Source organism: Zootermopsis nevadensis, unplaced genomic scaffold (assembly GCF_977971745.1).
Source record: "Zootermopsis nevadensis isolate Lab colony 2312 unplaced genomic scaffold, Znev_1.0 Znev_ptg000030l, whole genome shotgun sequence".
NCBI classification, from domain to species: domain Eukaryota; kingdom Metazoa; phylum Arthropoda; class Insecta; order Blattodea; family Termopsidae; genus Zootermopsis; species Zootermopsis nevadensis.
The window spans coordinates 7,732,286-7,751,212 of NW_028259162.1; the positions used below are offsets into that span (position 1 = coordinate 7,732,286).

General features: G+C 37.5%; 1 protein-coding gene across 2 annotated transcripts in view; it reads left to right on the forward strand.

Moving 5' to 3' along the window:
• The first annotated feature begins 2,480 nt into the window (after positions 1 to 2,480).
• bsk (mitogen-activated protein kinase dJNK) overlaps positions 2,481 to 18,927 on the forward strand; it is a 159,571-nt gene continuing 143,124 nt past the window's right edge. Inside the window, exon 1 of one of the 2 annotated variants that reach the window (XM_022066612.2) lies at positions 2,481 to 2,615. The gene's annotated coding sequence lies outside the window, so the exon portion shown is untranslated. The remainder of the gene's footprint in view (positions 2,616 to 18,927) is intronic. The other variant, XM_022066614.2, reaches the window with a different exon arrangement.

Consider the following 18,927-nt stretch of genomic DNA (forward strand, 5'->3'; position numbering starts at 1 on the left):
TGAGTACTGTTAATAAGATAGAATTAATGTACTTATTCTGTTACTGTTCATTGAACACAAATCAGTTTGATGTGTGCTGATGTAATCACTGCCAAACTGCTTGTCTGCAGCTCAGAACTATTATTCTTTCTTATCTTATGTCATTTGTAGAGGATTTACAAAGGATGAGGGACTGAATTTCTAAGTTGATCAGTGAAGGTGTGTCTGAGTTGGAGGTAAAGGGAAGAAGAATAATTGAATGCAAATTCCCATGTCCTTATCTTCTAACTCTGATATGTTATTACTGGCAATCTACAGCTCATAAACTTACTGAAGTACTATTATTCTGGTTCATATTAAAGGAACATTAATTAGCTTGACATAAAATAAGAGTTTCAAAATTCATTTTGAACAACTTTTTCCTTAAAGGCTTGTTATATTGACTATTTTGTTGCAAGATGTACAGTTTTTATCCTTTCATTTACAGGACCATTTCCATTGTGACTTTCGATAGTAATTGTTGTGCATTGACCTAGTAACCAATGTTAAGTTCATATATAACATTTTGATGAAAAAGTTTATAGTCTATCAGATAAGATTTATTATGGAAATTCAAGGGATGAAATAACCTTGCTGTTGACACATATCTTTAGTAAATGTTGAAAACTGTCTTCACCTTGATATGACAGCAACTGCTGAATTGTCTGCCAGCTGTGAATATTAATTTTTAAATTGTGTGATGTTTTTATAAATCTTTTTATTATGTAACAATAACATTTTGTAAGGTACAAAAAGTATCTTACGACACATTTCATTCCCCCAGACTGCTGAATTTGAATTCAGCAAATACTGGAATCTGCAACAGTATATCTTGAATGCATGTGTCATATGTTGTCTGTGATTGTATGGAATGTACTCAGTTTATATGATGCTTGTTAGCAGTGTAAATAATAGGCAGATGGACTGGCACAGTTAAATACTGAAAAACTGACTGGTCATTGTGATTTGCACAAAATATTGCTTATGTAAATATGTCAAGACTTTTAGATAAGTACTGAAACAAAATGTTGACGAGATTTGTTGTATAAAATCCATATATTAAGTGAGAGCACTTTATCATGATACTGTGAAAATGGCATAACATTTCATGGAAACAAAAATGACAGGGCCCTCATAAAATGGGGTAGCACTGAGATGGCTGTCTTTTGGGTTATAAGCTCTGTGTAGTCTGGCAGAAGTTTACCATCATTTCAGAGCTCCTTGCTGCCTCCATTATAAGTGCAATGAGCAACAACTTGAGTAAAACTTCTACCAAACTACACAGCACTATTACCCAGAAGACTGCCATCTTTGGACTCACCACTGTGAAAACCTGAAATTCTACTAGGGCAACATTGTTACTATTGACTATAACATTGTAACACTAACAGAATTTAAAATTGATTGTTTATTGAAATTATTGTGTAAAATATCTGTTCTTAAATGTGACAATAAAGTTAAATAAATTGAATTTTGTTTGACTTCTCTATAATTGTATTTCTTTTACAATGAAACTCCATTTTCATGATTCTTAAAATAAATGTAGTTTAAACTTAACCATTTAAACAAATTTTTAAATTCTATGTTCTGAACCTGCTTAAATTGTTGTATGATTGAAGTTTCGGACAAATGTCCACAATGATCCACAAAATTAATAGCAGTTGTTAGTGAAGGAAATTGGAATAGAAGCTATGGAAGGGCAGTTGTAAGGGTGACTTCAAATTTCATCTCCTGGTGCAGACACTTGCTTTGGTTATGAAACATGCTTCCAAATAAATGCATTTGATTTTATAGAAAAAAGTAAAGCTGTCTCCATGTAGGCACTTGAGGAGAGAGGTGAGCTCCTACTGATTCTTAACCTTGGCACTAGATAGGGTGAGTGGTCAGCATTACGCCCTGGCCATGCTGTACCCCTGAGATATGACCATGATACCTATTGGACAGGAGACTGGGTGAGCCCTAGAACCTGTCTGCCCCTGTCGGGGATCAAAGCCTAGTTGCCCAGTCCAATCACTATACTGACTCAGCTAACCTAGCTCCCCATATAATTTAACTGGTTCAAATTGGAGTAGAACTAACATTACCAGACTGCTGAACATTTATGCCCTTGGCAGTTAATTGGGCACTATTTTAACACAATCACAGTGAAGAAACAAGCTGTGTCAATGATAACTGAGGATCAATAAGAATAATCAATGTATACTTTGGCTTTTAAATTTTTAGGTTTCTTAACTTGACATAGCTTGAGACATCAGAACGTAAAAGTCCGACTCTGGATATAGTCATACATATTTCTTTTTTTCCATTTCAGTAATGTAAGTAATTGTTTATTGTCACACTACTTACACATTAAATTTAAACTTTCCATATCAATGGCGGGGTTCACTCATTTATCCGAAGGTTGTCGGCTTGCCCCACCGAGAATGTGTGTGTTTGACTTCGTGTTATATCTTGAAGGCTGTCGCACTGGCTGACGTCATTGAGTGTTGGTTTGCTGTAAAGTGGGCTGTTTCATGTTTTGGTGAGGAAATGGACTGGAAAAGGGAATTTATTGGTGGATCGTGTTTCGTGTCATTATAAACTCATCAACTGAAAAGGTAAGAAACTTTTTCTCCTGATCCGGATTCACAGAAATATATATGAATTTAGGAGTTGAATGTTACTCTTGGGATACCATTGATCTGTAGAGTGACACATGACGGAATAATGATTCGGGTTAAAGTGTTGGGCGTGTTGTGACTTGTCAAGTACACCTGGCGTCTATCCGTTTTTCATACGCAATGCCATTTGTGTTTGATTTCGTTTGCATTTACATTTTTGTGAAAAAGTTCCTGTCCTACCACATTACTTTGTTTTATTTATACACTTTGAAACAGTCCAATTAAGGTTATGATTTGCAGGTTAACAGTGTGATAGAATTTTTATGTTTAATACTACATTTTTTCAGGCTCACCATTTTTAAATTTTACTGTGATTAGAACAATGATATTTTCACACGTGTTAGTATTATGTTTTGTTTCTGATTATGGATTGTTCTCTGTTGTTGAAACATTTTAATCTTCAATTCAATGGCTGCCATTCCTTAGTTTTTTTTCCTGCTTGCTACAGCCATCACTGTGTAATTGATTTATGTTTATATTTCCATCTTGTTACCTAACTGACTTAAGATGAATGTTTTACAAGTGGTTTCAGTTGGTTCTGTGTGCAGTGTGTTGAGGGGGCTTCATTTGTGCACATGTTACAGACATTGTATGTGTAGAAAGTTACTTGTATACCCAAGGGTTTGTTTGAATGCATGATTTTATATACCCAAGGGTGTATTTCCATTTTTGTACCACCTTGGTTGTTGAAATTCTGGTCTGGCTTCTATATAAAAAGTGGTAAGGTGGTTAGAATTGTTGGAATTCAAAGACAGGTCACAGTAATGCAGAATTTTTTAATATATTTTGGCTATGATTCTGTCTTTTCAGTTAATGCAGAGAATTAGATATTTGATTATTTTAAGAATTTTTAAGATCATATGTTACAGAAGTTGTTTTAATATATTTTACATTATCATTACATTTAGTAGTATATGTATTTTTAAATTATATGAGTGTTAATATTCTTGAGATGTAAGGTGCTTCAGTCTTGATTTGTATTTAAAACAGTACTTCCATTATGATTAATTCTGTTTGATTCTCACCATTAAAATCTTAGGATTCCACACAGAACAAGGCAGTGATGCTCTTCTTAAGTAAGTGTGAAGTTACTAATACTATAGACCTGCTATACCAGAAGCTAACATAATATCATAGGGCTGTGCTTCTGAAACTATTTGTAATTGAAAGCAATAATAAGGAAAAGTATGTGGGATATGATATTTGATAGCATGGGCCTGACTTTTCAAAATATTAGGAGGTACTTAGGTTTGCATTAAACATTCTTCTGACCTACAGTCGCCAAGGATTCAAATTTAGCCAACAACAAAATGTTGACACCAAGAACACAAAGAATAAATGAAATAGAAGTACAGTGTTTTCACTAGCCTTTGCTTCTCTTGAATTCCAAGAATCTTCTTATTTGAATAAAACTGACTACATACAACTCAACCAGCGATATATAAAACTGTAAACATCCAACAAAAATTTTTTGAGACACAGTTCAGTGCTTACTTAAATTGATTAAAGAATTAATTATGGGGAAATATTCAGAAGTTGGTTACTGGAATAACAGAAGCCATAGGCTGTCTATAACTTTACCTACTACGAATAGAGCTTTGTACAGAAATATATATTAATATTTTACTATGTGAGATAAGAGGTTCTCAAGAGTGATGAAGACATTGGTGTTCTTATGCATTCTGACACTCTGAACTTGTAGGTAGATACCAACATTTCAAAGAAACATACTGTCTCTGTCTTTAGGGATGGTACCAAAATTTTGGAGAAACATGCTCTTTTCATTTTCTGTATTTCTCCATTTTTCATGGTCTGCAGTGCAATTTTCATTTTTACAGTCCATTATAAAAGGTTTATGTTTTATTTGGAAAGTGTTTGTATCTGCGAGAGATAAAGTATCTTAACAAGAAATTTGATGATTGGTCTCGTTATTTGTACTATTTTACATTTCCTGTTAGGATAGTTAAAAAATAGTGACATCGCAGGACATGTGTTATATTTGGAAGACAAGAAATACATCACTCTGATGGAGGAGGTTACTTAAAAGACCCAACAATATATGGAAGAGTATGTCACATTTAGTGCAGTGGGGCCAAGTGAGTGTCACATTTTTTCTTTAAAATTAATTTGAACTATTGAAAAATGAATGTAAGAAAATAGAGAAAATGCTGAATTTTTGGTTTTTCCTCTTCAAGCCTTGATAGAAATGTGTAGAAACTGAATTAATGATGTTCGTTTAGAAAGTATTAAGTCTGAATTCATATCTCTCATAAAGCACTTTGCAGGAACATGGCTGTGATGAACGTGTCTCGACATGAAGGTGGCTGTCTTCTGGGTTGTTGCACCGTGTAGTCTAGTAGAATGTTAAAGAACGCTAATAACGTTTTTCATTTATTTATTCGTGATTATTGTCTGAAGTCAAGAGTGTTTTGCCTGAGAGCATGGAATGTGAGTACAGTAAATTTTGTGATAAGATTGAATAGATGGCAGCTACAACTTATCATTGTATGCAAATAGTATTTGAAGATGCATCAGCAAGCCCATTGTGAGTTAAATAGTTGTTCCGCCATTTTAAAGGGAAGTGAATGTCTGTTAAAAGTGAGGAGCATTCCGGACATCCTTAAACTAGTAGAAGTGACGAGTTTGTGCTGTAAGAGAATGACAGAAGGTTGTCTTTGTGAAGTTACTGAAGAGGAAGGTTTTTTTTCTTGTGTCAAGCCATTGTCATTGAAAATGAGACATGTTTCAGTCAGATTTGTTTCACAATTGCTGACAGATGAGCAGAATAAAACTGCTTGTCTCTGGCTTAAAGTATTTCTGTGTTTATAACCCAGAAACTAAGAAACAGTTATTGCAATGGAAATCTCCTTTCTCACTGTGACTGAAAAAAGCTTGCCAAGTATTTATCTAAACAAAAGTGACGCTGATTCTTTTCTTGAATATGGGGATGTTGTGAGTCAGCCTTTCTGCTTACGTGTGCTTAAATGTCTCTATGTTGCAAGTGAATATAGAAGTGGGAATCTGGTGAGTGGCAAATTTACCATTACAGTTCACTTGCTACTCACGCCAGCAATCTTTTGCCGAGCACAGTATTTTATAAGTGACTGTGCTTCCCACTCACTATATATATATATATATATGTCTTCCTGTGGCATTTTCTTGTTCCCTAAACTTAAAAGCCCTAGGGTGGGAGGGGTGAGAAGTTGATGTGAAATCAAGTTGAACACAGTGCAATATATTCCTCCAAAATATTGGTAACCATCTACAGTATTACATGGAATCACAACTCAGTATTGTATCTATGATTTAGTTTTGGCCGTTTTTTACAGTTTAGTTAACAGAACATTAATTTTATTGCACTGATTAACAGGTCGATGGGATTGTTGTGTTCCAAAATTTCGTCATGGACACTTTAGTGGGAGGAATCCAGAAATTAACCTTGTATTTATGCCAGTAGCTTGCAGTGACCAGAATTTCTTATTTATTTCAGGACCTCATGTTTACTGAGTACTATACCCTTACCTTTCTTTTACATAATTTTGCCTCTAAAATGGTTTTATATTTTAGTTCTTAATTTTAACAAATTTCATTGTGGCATGTGCAAGTGTTCTTGTTGTTTTGGCTGAGACGTTAGCATGCAGAGTGAAGTCGAGTTATTTTGAAGGTGTGGGAGGGACAAGCAGAAGCCGAGCCTCTATCATCAGTAGGTTTTTGCAGGCGCAAGTTTCGGAGATGATTGCAGGTCCTCACTATTGATCTGCACGTTGTGGTGCATGGCAGCCAAGTGGTGGGGAAGGGGCTGCAGAAAGAGGGTGTCTGTTGTTGAGCCCACCACAATACTCCAATCACTGGATCTAGTTGTATTTTGTGTCACTAAGGGATCGTAGTACATTCTGTTTAGTATAATTAGAACCTGTTATTTTAAGGCAGTAATTGGTACTCAAATTATCCTTGGTTTCACGTGAATGTGTACTAAAGGCAAGGCACTGCGCTCGGGAGGTAAGGAGGTAGCATGAACCCTAAGTTATGTGAAGGCGTTGAATTTGCAGTGGCCATATTTGTAAATAAACGTGTCTGATTTCCAAGAATGAATTTTCACATAAAATTTCAAGGAATTTCTTTCGGTTTCCTTCTTAAGTACGAAAACATTTCAACCCAGGAGAGACGAAGCGATGAATGTAGTATAGTATATCAAACCAGAGAGGTTAGGATGGGTTTGCATATGTAACTCGGATAGGGGAAACCAGAAATGCTTATAGAATTTGGTAGGAAGCTTCTTAACGCCCGCTTTGAAGACCGATAAGGGACGATGATGTTAAAGTGGGTGTCGTGCGAAGTGGGTTGAGGTGATGTTACGGATATTGAATTGGCTCAGGATTATGTCTCTCTGAAGGTTGTCACATAGCGGTGTTGAAATTGCAGGCGCTGTTAGTAGGCACTGGTACTTGAGAAAGTTCATTGCGTGCTAGAATAGGGGTGTGATAGACTTCGTGATTGTCTCCGTGTTGCATGCCTTCGGAATATGACGATCTTAACAACTTCAAAAGTAGCAGTTTATCTAAAATGATTTCAGAAAGTGTGTAAAGGTTGAAGCTAAACCGTTAATTTGGCGAGGTAAATATCGATATCACCTTGAAGTGTGTACTTCATGATTTCTGCCCTATCCTCTTGTCAGTTGGTCAGTGCTGTTTAGGGAAATATTTGCTGTTTATTCAAAGAATGATACGACATCTGTAAATATGTTCTGTGGAGAAAATTCCGAGTTATTGATTACTGAAGAAGGTACATATAGTTATCTCTTGGTTACAAAGGTCCAGTAGGTGGCACGCCTTTTTAAAAAATGTATGCTACACGCATGGCAAGGTTGTCGGAGAAGTTGCCGCATCATCACGGCAAAAACTTTGCTCCGGCTGTACTTGTGTTCCTGTCGCAACTTGTTTTAATGTCGACTTCGTTTATCAGTTGGACCGTCTTGTACAGCACAGAGTTTCTTCAGAAATATCATTTTGGTGCTGTTATCTTCTTAGTCTGTGATGTCGTTGGGGCCACCTTACCGAAAACTGCCTGGACGTACAGTAGAATAAAAACAGATAAACAAGTTTTTGAGTTGTTATTTTTGGACTGTGTCGTTATGTGGCCGTGTAGGAAGTTACCAACGTTTCGGAGAACCTTGTCGTCTTCTTCTTCAGAGCCAAAATCCAGAAGACCATAATGTACATTTTCACAGCAATTGTATACACCACATCTCATATAGCTACAGAAATCCAGTAACCGCGCTATAGATGTTTTAAATTTATTGTGTGCGGCTGCATCACGCAGTAAGAAACCTGGCCTACAGTTGAAGCCACACCGACCTTCCACATCCAGTTAAATCATTTGTGAAACGTCGTACATGGCAGGGTATTTCCGAGGCCGAATCCTCGGTTACCACGTATTGTAGTCGTATGGTTCCATTTTCTGAATTAATTGGATCGATGATCTCGAGTGCAGCGACATAAGGTGGCTAGTTGCAGTATGACAGGTGTCGTAAGGGAAGGAAACTGTGACGTATTCATTGACCCTCCTCCTTTGTTACGCGTTCAAATGCAGTTCTTGCCCGCAAGTGCCACGCCGTGAAGTCCCTGGGGAAAGTGGAATAAAAGCTTTACGAAATATTAACCTCAGATCCAGATAGATGTTAGTGGTGGTCAGATTCACGCTTTGGCCTCCTTTAGTACTGGGAAGAATTCTCCGATACCAACTGGATATGATTCTGGGCAGGAAGCGGTCATTCTGGCCACTTTTTTGTCGGACTGTACAATGTATGTTCAGTCTGTTAACGTATTCAGTTCGTCCCTTAGGTGCTCCTTCAGGCAGGTTAGGTTAGGTTTGGTTTCACGGTGGTTTGTTTCGTTACATGGTAATGTAGCGAAGCGGTGCATTTGCATGTTTCGTGTAAACATTGTGGTCTGCTGTGCACAGCGAGTTGTGTCTGGTGATTCCCCTCCCATGATGAATTGAAAGTTACAGGAATTGTGTCTCTTGTGTGATCGAATGGCAGGGTTCCATTTTAAAATGTCTCCGGGCAGACGACTTTAACCATTGGATAGAAGGGTAAGTTGTAGCACCTTGTTAAAATTTTGGTTGGGACGCCCGAAGGAGAAGGTCTAGACATTGCCTGTTACGTATGCTGCCTATGTTGGAGGTATGCGAACTAATAGGTGGATTTTCATTGAACTTGTTAACCATTTATTATATTAGGATTGTTGATGTCCCGTTGTTACCCCAGTCAGCTCTGCTTTTGAGATATTCTGGGTAACCTGGAGCTCGTGCATATAGCTTCAGTATGGTTCACAGCTGAGTGAAAGTATTGGTAATCAATCATATGCAGGGAAGTTACGTACCGGCCTTTGAAGGTCAGATGGTTGGGTAGATATGTAGGAGACTGAATAAAGTTGTGTGGCAGGAAGCTTTTCGAGAGCTTTGAATCTTAACGGAATAAGTATATTCTTTCGTTGCGAAACTCCTGAGACGGAATCCTCTTGTGCTTTTGCCACGGCTTTCCCCCATGTTCTGTGGAACCCGAATGTTCATTGCCGTTCTCACAAGAGCCCGCCACTAAATATCATGGCAATGAATTCAGTCCTGGAATATCTGTTTACCGGTAAAATAATTTATAGATATGTTAATTTCATTAGAAATTAATATTTTTGTATTCGGTATGTGTACAGATTAAACACGTATCGGTACTAGAACACAGTATACTTGTCGAGAAATCAACGATTGTTCCAAGAGGAGAGGATTGTGTGTACATTAATGTAGATTTCTCTAGGACAGGAACCAAATAATTTGAACATCAGGCCAACGACCGTTTTTCCGACGCATGCGCCAAAGTTGGTAGTGACCACGTGATACGCGAGGACACTGATGACAACATAGTAGCACGAACGAAGACATGTGCCTGAGACTTGTGAAAAAAATTAAAGGCTTAGTATTCCACATTTATATCATTCTAATCTTATTTTCTAAGAACCTAATCAAAACCCAGCCAGCCCTTAACCAAAAAACCTTAGTCAACTGTTCGAATATAAAACAAACTATACTTTAACATCGAGTATGAGCTCATTCATACAGAATTTGGTCGCGAAACCTGGAGGGAAGAGAGTACTTCTAAGTCCGAAAAGTAGGTGGAAGGATGTTATTAAATAGGATGTGGACTGGATTCATCTGGCTAAGGATAGTTTGCAGTGGCAGGATGTGAGCGCGGCAATATATTTGGGTTCTATAAAGGTGGGTGCTTTCGTGACTAGCTAAGCGACTGTTAGCTTTACAGGGACTCTGTTCGACGGAGTTAGGCAATGTGAACAATCCTCGGGATATGCCAAACTCAAGGCGTGTCTTCGCAGTTAATACCTTGATATCATTTGAAGAGCGTCTGTAGTAAAGTTTGTTGGAACATTGCTACTCGGATATATGTACATGAACAAAGACTGTCTCCCCCTGTGTGCCTTGGAGCAGTAATGAGTTTGTTGTCATTACACGTAGTTTGTATACTGGTACAGGAACTTTAATTTGTTACATCAGAGTTTGGGAAAACCTGCCTGGAATGTTTACAGGACAACTAAGAATTTTCAGTCTGTATTTGCTCTTTGCATAAAGTGTGTAAGATGAATAGATACCTAGCGGGGAAGTCCCTCACTTGTTCATCACTAAGTTTCAACTGCGAAACTGTTAATCTGATTTTAATTTCATTTGGTAATGGAACTTTACACTAGACATTGTCGTTGTCCATATCGTTCGAGCATAAGCATTTATTTTCATGACGTTCAGATGGAACGTCTTTTATATTTCAAGGTGATTCATCGATGAAAAATTCTCATAACAGAGAAAGGTAACATACCGCATTAACGTTGTAGGCTACAAGGAAAAGTCATTTCTGACAACAGCAAGTCCTCGTTAGAATAGAATTACCACAACAAAATGCGAGGAATAAGGCGTAATAATACATTTATTTATTCATGTGTTTGACGACAGCCAATCAAGCCCAATTACAGCCAAGCATTAAAGCAGTATAAGAACAAGTAACATAGTATACAAATCGCATAAAAGATTAAGTTTTAAGACGAGGAAAAAGAAGTAACAAGGATAGATGTACAGTATGAAAGCCGCAGACTATGGACCAGAAATAAAAATCTAAGAACAAGCGGTGTTATAAAATATCCTTTAGCGAAGTATAATCCTTGTTAAATGTGTCCATGTCCTTGACAGTATTATTGTCAGCAGAATAAACACAGCTAGCTGACGGACTGATCTTGAATTTGTGATAATCATAACTGTAGAGTAGTTTCTAATTATTGAATAAAAATTTTCTTGGATATTATTTATCGTCTAGTAAATATAAAACGTAAAAACGACGTTTCGGAGATGGGACTCTATCTCCGTCTTCAGGTTCCTACACAGTTGGGCCCATAGTTTCTAATTATCTTTGTAGGTATGCATATAGTGCCAATAAAATACGGAAGAACAGCTAATTTTTTCTTTGAATACATTATTAACAACGAAGAGGAACAAAGACTTGGAAAAGATTTAATCTAGCTAAAATGCCTACATGATTGTTGCAATATACGCCCACAAAAATCTGCTCTAGCATAAGGCTGCAAAGTTTCTTTGAACTCTTTCGAGATTAGACGAATCCGTCGATGTAATGGAGTACCAGGCAATTTGCATATTGCAGTTTAGGTCGTACAAGGGTGGCATGCAAAACGCAGGGGCTGTGAGCAGTGGAGAGAGAGAAATGCAACGAATCTAACTCAACGTTTTTAAGCCCTGAGGAAGTATTCAAATGTGGTGGTGGTGATGATGCTAATAATAATCTTTGCAAACTGCAGAAAACACCAGAAACAGTTCACCAGTCAGCTGGTTGTTCTGTTCTAACCCAAGAGTAAACGTGTGTCTATGGAGGCATTGTACGTTATCAAACAGAATACTCCAGAAAGTAGCTGCACGTAGTAGCTTTAACAAAGTGTTACTCATCACAGAAACGCCTGTCAACAAATGTTACTGGAAAGTGTTAAATATAAACTCACTTTAACGTCAGCGTCAACACCGATTAAACAGTTACTAATAATAAACTTGACATCCTGATCGTAAATAGAACAGAGAAGAAGTCAAAATTGACGCCCACTAGTAGACCAGTAACTTTTGTTGAAAACATAAGAATGGTTTTAAAACAGGAGACTTGTAGGTATTAGATTTTAAATTTAACGCGGAAATTGTCGGAAGAAGAAATAGTGCCGCTAGTTCTTTCAGCAAACGGACCAAAACATCTCAGTGAGGCATTTGATATACTTAGAAATAAGCCGTAACTTACCAGTCGCTAACATCGAAAACTTGTGCTTTTGGAAATGTCTATTAAATTTTTAAATCATGTAGATTGGTTGCAAATTATAAGATGTATGGCTATCAGCAGCAACAATAATAATAACGCGAACAATATGGAAAGTTTCTGTACCGAAGAAGAACTGCCTACAACGAAAGTACCAAGAAAAATTATAACCAAAAAACAATGGACTCTCGGTTATCCGGATTGGTTGGGAAATATATTTTACTGTATAATTGAAACTAAGGATAATCTGCAAAAATGAAAAGAAAAACGCGTAAATATAACATATACGCAACCGTATACACTGCTTACATTTTCAAAGATTTACCAGTAGCATAATGGATTTTATGTAAAATTTAATACAGTATATACCAACAATTTTTTTAAAAAAGGGTGATAATAATGTTCTGTTGTCACAGACTTCCGGTTTAGCAGAAATTTATGTTAATACGTTACATAATATGTCGTATTTATACAACAGATTTTCTGAATTAATTTTTAATTTTTGTGTAAACCAGATAGACTTTGGTTAATCCGCAATTCGATTATTCCGCCTCCATATAATTGGTTTTCCTTTATATCCCCAGCAGAAAAAATTACAGCAAATATTGCACCGAAGTCAAGTATAAATAGTTCCAGTATTTTTCCCTTTTACTAGAATCATCGAAAAGAATTCAGCAAACAAATTTTGTGTACGATTGCTATATACATGTAAATTTGTAAATATTTATTATAAGCAGCCTGCTGTATTCTGGGCCCATAATTCATATAAATTTGCAATTTTGAATGAGTTAATGAATTAATTATAATAATTCAATAAATATATCAAAGTGCTTTACTACAGCTGAAAAGCCAAGTACAGGCAAGCACTGAGATAAGATGATAATGTATTAATATAATATGATGATGACCAGTGAAAAATTTATATTTTGATACAGTAATGTTTAGTCTAAATGACATTACGTACGGGCAGTTGTTTATTTAATTATTCCTCCTCTGATATGAATTTGTTGTTTGAAGCAGAATAGTTATTCTGGAACTCCAGTTGAGCAAGACTGCATTTAGGGAATATAAATGGATGTTATGCTGCTGTTTACGAATTCGAATGAGTAACGAGTAGGCTAATGTTTAAAAGTGTGACGCCCTTTCTGTAGCGATCTTGACTATTAATAGCTTGTGGGCCAGAAATAGTCCACTTGTGATGACTATTCCCTCCCAGAATAACAGCTTATGCTTTCCACAAAATTGATGACTAAACCTCGTCCTGCAATGTTTGATTCATTTGTTGGCACTGCCTGTTTTAAATAGAAACGTCTCACGCACCATGAAGTACTATTTTCTTGTTTCTAACAGACCTATTCACGCCTAATTTCTGTTTGAGATTTCCATAAGTGCATTGTATAATGTTCGCTTTTAACTAATGATTAACATGTTGAATGGCCTGCAGTTCTGTTTCGAAACAGCAGATGTAATATCGATTCACACAATTTATTTTGCTGTCCAATTGTGGTTGTTCTGTGAAATTCGTATGCTTGGAAAACGATTTGCCCAGTCACACGAGCGCATATGCTACCCACAATTTGATGTCCGTGCCCCTCGTTCTCTTCCCTATTTCTGTTTAATCAGGTCTTGAAATATAACCCACCCTCTTCATTTTGTAAACATCTGTAACAAGTTGAGTGCCCATTTACTCCGTGTTTGCTTTCCTGAAACACGGTCACATTGTGTTCCCGTGTTTTTGTCTTTCTTGTACGATGTACCGAGAGGAGTAAGGCCTACACGTCATGAAACTTAAGGAGTGCTGTTAGATTAATTAAATTGCATTAAATGACTGTCACTGCCTGTTTTCTGCTACGCTTTGCAACTCCTCGATCGCTCTCATGTTCTTAAAACACAATCCGATGTTACACGGCCTTGATGGAGTGAAGTTACAGGCGTCACAGAGGTTTGTCTTTTGTTTCGTTCTCTTGTTCTGTTTTATTGAGCTAGATAGATGAGTAATTATTCGCGAGTCTATTAATGATGATTCGATTGTTCTCCCGACACCTTTGTCACGACATATTGTATTTCATTGTTTTTCTCGGTCATGCCAATGATTGTACCTTGAAATACGTCGCTGTTTTTCACCCAGTTTTTCTGGATTATTTGTTCGTGATATAGAGCCCTCACATGCAATTCGATAATAACGTCTGAAGTCGACAATTCTTTGTTAAGTCACGTGATACGTTTTATTCCATCCACTTTCGACTTTTCTAAATGAAATACGAGCAGACAGTAGTTCTTGTTGAGTGCAGTTCTGATCTCGTAAACATTGCATAAGTCATTTTATGTTGTAATGTCACTGACAGCTGGGTATGGCTGGTACTGGCAGTGTCAGCGGATCGAATCACGAATTTGACCTTCCACTCCGTGTAGTCGATGAGTTTGATCTTAAAATATTCTACCGTTTCCCACCCACAAACCTTCCGCTTGTCACACCTCTTTCGATGTGAACTTGGTCTCAGTGTTTGGGATGACTACACACTGAAGGAATCCGTGTTGGCTCAGTCACTGAACAGACGCGATTAAAAAATTGTAGCGTGTTTCTTCTCTTCACTACATCGTTAAGAACGGCTTTAGGACTCACTCAGCCTCCTTTGCAGTGGGTATCGGCTGTCTTTCCCCAGCGGGAGCTTGAATTCGACCATTAAGCTCCAATTAGTGCTGAGGTCAGCAATCCTTAGAGGTTTACCTATAAGCCTCTGTTACATCATGATATATGTCTTCATGGCATGGAATTAGGATCAGAGGCGACTTTACTTTTAGATATTCAGGCAATGCACTGTTTGAATTCCAGCCCAGACAAGCTAATGTCCTAACTGAGCGTTTTTATTTATTTTTTGTTTCATACCTTCGACCTGATTACCACACATCTCATTGTGTGCGGTTTAATGTGATTGTTTTATTACCGTTAAATGACAACTTTTTAGTAAAAAATATTTTTCCTTGTCATTTAATCGTCTTTACCGTCTGATCTAGAGATATGAAAACTGATGAGTCACTTTCGGAAAATCGCTTACACCCACCTCTCCTCGTTCCCAAGCCCAGTTACCTTATTGCCTTCATGTTAATTTATTGCTGATAGATACACTATAGCGAAACAGCCCAGCTTATTCCTGTTAAATGTTTAATTTTACTGCCTTACTGGGATACTGGGAACGACCCGTTCTTCAAGTGCCTGAGCACTGCTGGAATTTATCGTTGGCTTGATCTATAGACATTCGGTAGGACTCCTTGGACGAGGGATCGGCCCGTCGCAAGGCCTCTACCTGTACACAGGACAGCACAACACAGAAAAACGCGGACAAACATCCATGGCTCGAGTGGGATTCGAACCCACGGTCCCAGCGACCAAGCGGCACAAGGCCTACGCCTCAGACCGCGCCGCCACTGCGGGACAACCCCCCCCCCCCCATTTTACTGCCTTAAATCTCTTAAACAGGTTTAAATACTTCGGTATTTCTTACTTACGTTCCGCTTATTGTGTTTTTATAACGTAATATTGTCTTCATTGAATGTTATATATTTATTCAATTATAGTAACTGTTTTCATCTAATTAGGTTTAATGTGACCTTGTTTTGTCCTCAAAAGCAGGAAGACCGATGCTTAGAAGTTTGTTATTTTGTAAGTACGCAGATGTGTTGTGTAGTGTATTGAGTATAAACTGTGCAAAGCTGTTCACACAACTTGTGGGAGTATGAAGATACTTTTCCCCGTATTTCCTTAAATATTCATTACGTTGAAGAATGTTTCAAATAAAAGTTGTAAATTTTTATGAGACCTGTATTTTATGTTGTGCACAAATGTTTTGCACGTTACGTTGTTTCTGAGAAAAGTATTAAAAGTTTTGAGTTCTATGTAAAGTAGGGTTTATATTCGACCGATACGAGCCAGAATTAAATTTTCTCCACAGTTTATAGCGTAGACCTCCCATCCCATACGAAGTTTCATCAAAATACTTTTAGACACACGTGGTTTATATTGACTTTACTTCAGCTAGTGACAGCTGCATGTCGTTACGTAGTCAACTGTATTTAGCGGAACTGATTGATATCTTTAGCGGCGAGCTAAACAGGGACAACGGATTCATTAAAATATTCCGCTCTCCACGAAAATGCGTGTTGTTTTCAGCAGTGACACCGTAAATCTTACTAGATGTAAAATGTCATCATATTTTCGACAGACGTGTTTCAGTATTAAGAAATTGGAAAATAGGGGAGAATTTCTCGAGAAAAAACGAATTCTCGCTGAATTGTAATCGTCTAGTCACAGTCAAAGTGAAATTTACAGGCGTAAGCAGAGTGGTCCAAATGACGGTCCTCGGGCTACATTTGGCCTGGCCTGAGGTCTCTTGTAAGCTTGTTGAATGTTTTCCAGTGGTCGTGAATTCAGTTGGAATGAAGTCAGTTACACAACAACAGCCAAAACGAAATAATTATTAAATTATATCACACGAGTATTTTGATATACCGCAATCGGTTGTCTTTGTTTAATGAACACTTGACGTTGCAGTTGGTAAATACATTTATTTGTTCACGTTTAAAATGTCCATAGACATTCTTTATCACAACGTTTGCTAACTTTTCCTACTTTATTTGCTGGATACTTAATGAGCAGTTTTTGCCTAAATATGTGTGTTATATTTTGAAAAGTACGTTGTTTTGGAGACATGCGTGAACTTGCTGTCTTGCCAGAAGTCTTAAGTAGGTGCTGTTATTACTCCGAGGCTGGTATGTTACGTTTCCTTCTGCTACACGCCCTATTAAGTTAGGTATAGAAAGTAATGACGAAATTAGACAACGTGACAGCATGCGAACTTCGTAAAGACGTGTATAAAATTTTACGTTTGTTTTATGGCTGGTATCGTTACTTCTGATCATGTTGAAATTCGATGAACGTTGTTGCCTAGTGTAACTACCACTTTGAGTGGTCTAATGAATTAAACCTTGGCCGTTGCAGTGGAGGGAAAGATGCATGGTAGTACACAATCGATCGTCTCTTGGAGGAAAACGAGGATTCTGTTGTCTATACCCTGGTAATTGAATTGCAATCTAAATGCAAGCATGACCCACCACTTTGCATCTGGAGGGTGGGATAACTATATCATGGAAGGGTTGTCTGAAAATAGCTGTCATGTGAAGTAAGCTTGTAGAATAGCAGTTTGGGACTATTTTCACACCACCATCCTGCAGTAATGTCTCTATATTAATAGGGGGAGGATATGCATACAAATTCCACAAGTTACACGTATTTGTGAATAGAGGTTTTGGTATTGTATCAGAAAAGATCGGGGTCGCAGGATTTCGAACGCGGTGTTGCATGAAGTAAGCATTTGTAGAATTTATTACTGTTACAGAGTTCCGTAGTGTCAGTCTGTATCAAATCCCACGCAACCCATTTAATTCCCGATCAGTCATGCGATTTCTGGGGAGTAGGTTTCACAACTTCCTAATGTTATGAAATTCGATAATTCACTACAGCAATGACTAAAACTCGATACTTGAACTTGCTAATAAATGTTTTAAATTACGAGGTTATTTGTTAGTGTATTTATGCTGAAGGGGCGAATACTTATTTACGTGTGACACATTTAAAACATAACATATATTTAGACTACTCTTCTGAGTATATACTTTAAGGATCCTACAAATAATTCATAACCCTACATTCTTCCTCCTAAGATATCTGTTCCCCTGGTCCAGGGAAATTTATAAATTGGCTGACAGGAACGAAGGCGGATGGCGCGTAGAGAGAACGAAATACAAATTGCGACGTTGCCCTCGCTAATAATTCTTTGCACATTTCCAATGCTTACATCGCACTCTTCAGCAGGACGGTCTTGCGCTTTGGCAACATTACGAATTGGCATGCCGGTGTCTGCTTTGCGCTTGAAGTAACTGAATACTTTATACACCGACTGCCTGATCGAGCTGACGGCAGGTGACAGAAGCTGATTGGCTGACGAGGGTACGTGACAGTGGCTGAGCAGAAGTGTCCAAAACCAGCCGGCATCGTTCGTGTTGGTCAGTGTAATCTTATCATTTAAATATTTTTCTTTCAAGGACGAGACGGGTAGATAAAATAGTTTCTGAATTTAATGATAACATGCCCCTGCCGATTGTAATATGATCTTAATTTCGACTTCTTTCTGTTCTTTGCGAATACTTTAACTTGGCCGCTTGCTATAAAAGTTCCTACAATTCTGGCATGGGTCCACGATTTTATCATACAGGCCTATTCTCAAGACTAAAAATGAACTTATAGTTCCTTTATTCTGGCCTTTATAGACCAAACTCCTGTTCGGAGTTCTGAAGTATAAATTTCGTTCGTAGTAAGGGAAGGGATACGCAAAAAGTTAGGATACATAAATTGGGATTGGGAAATGTCTCAGCGTAACAAACTGTTTATATGAATAAGCGATACTCAAACGTTTCTATTTCGAGGTTACCCGGTATATAAAGTTATTTAAAACGTCAGACATTTCAGATACAGTATTCTACATTTAAAAATAGAACACGTATTTGTATACTGCCAGAGGTAATTTGGGTGTGATCGTTAAAAGTTATTTTAACAGAACTGATCCAAGTGTAACGAAATAAAATGCATCGTAATTTTAAATTCATTAGGTTAAAAATATCTGTAAATTCTTTCATTTTATGTAGAAATACTTCGGGACCTTCGTATTAGTCACAAACTGGAATGGTTTTGCATTTAAACAGTTTCTCATTACTTGTTTCGCTTCGTTTTTAGACAGAGGCCTGTTTCGAGGAGGAAAGTGGGTACAGTGACATCGACCTGTAGTACCTTTGTAATTGAAGGGAGTTAGGGAACCGTGAAAATTCAGATCT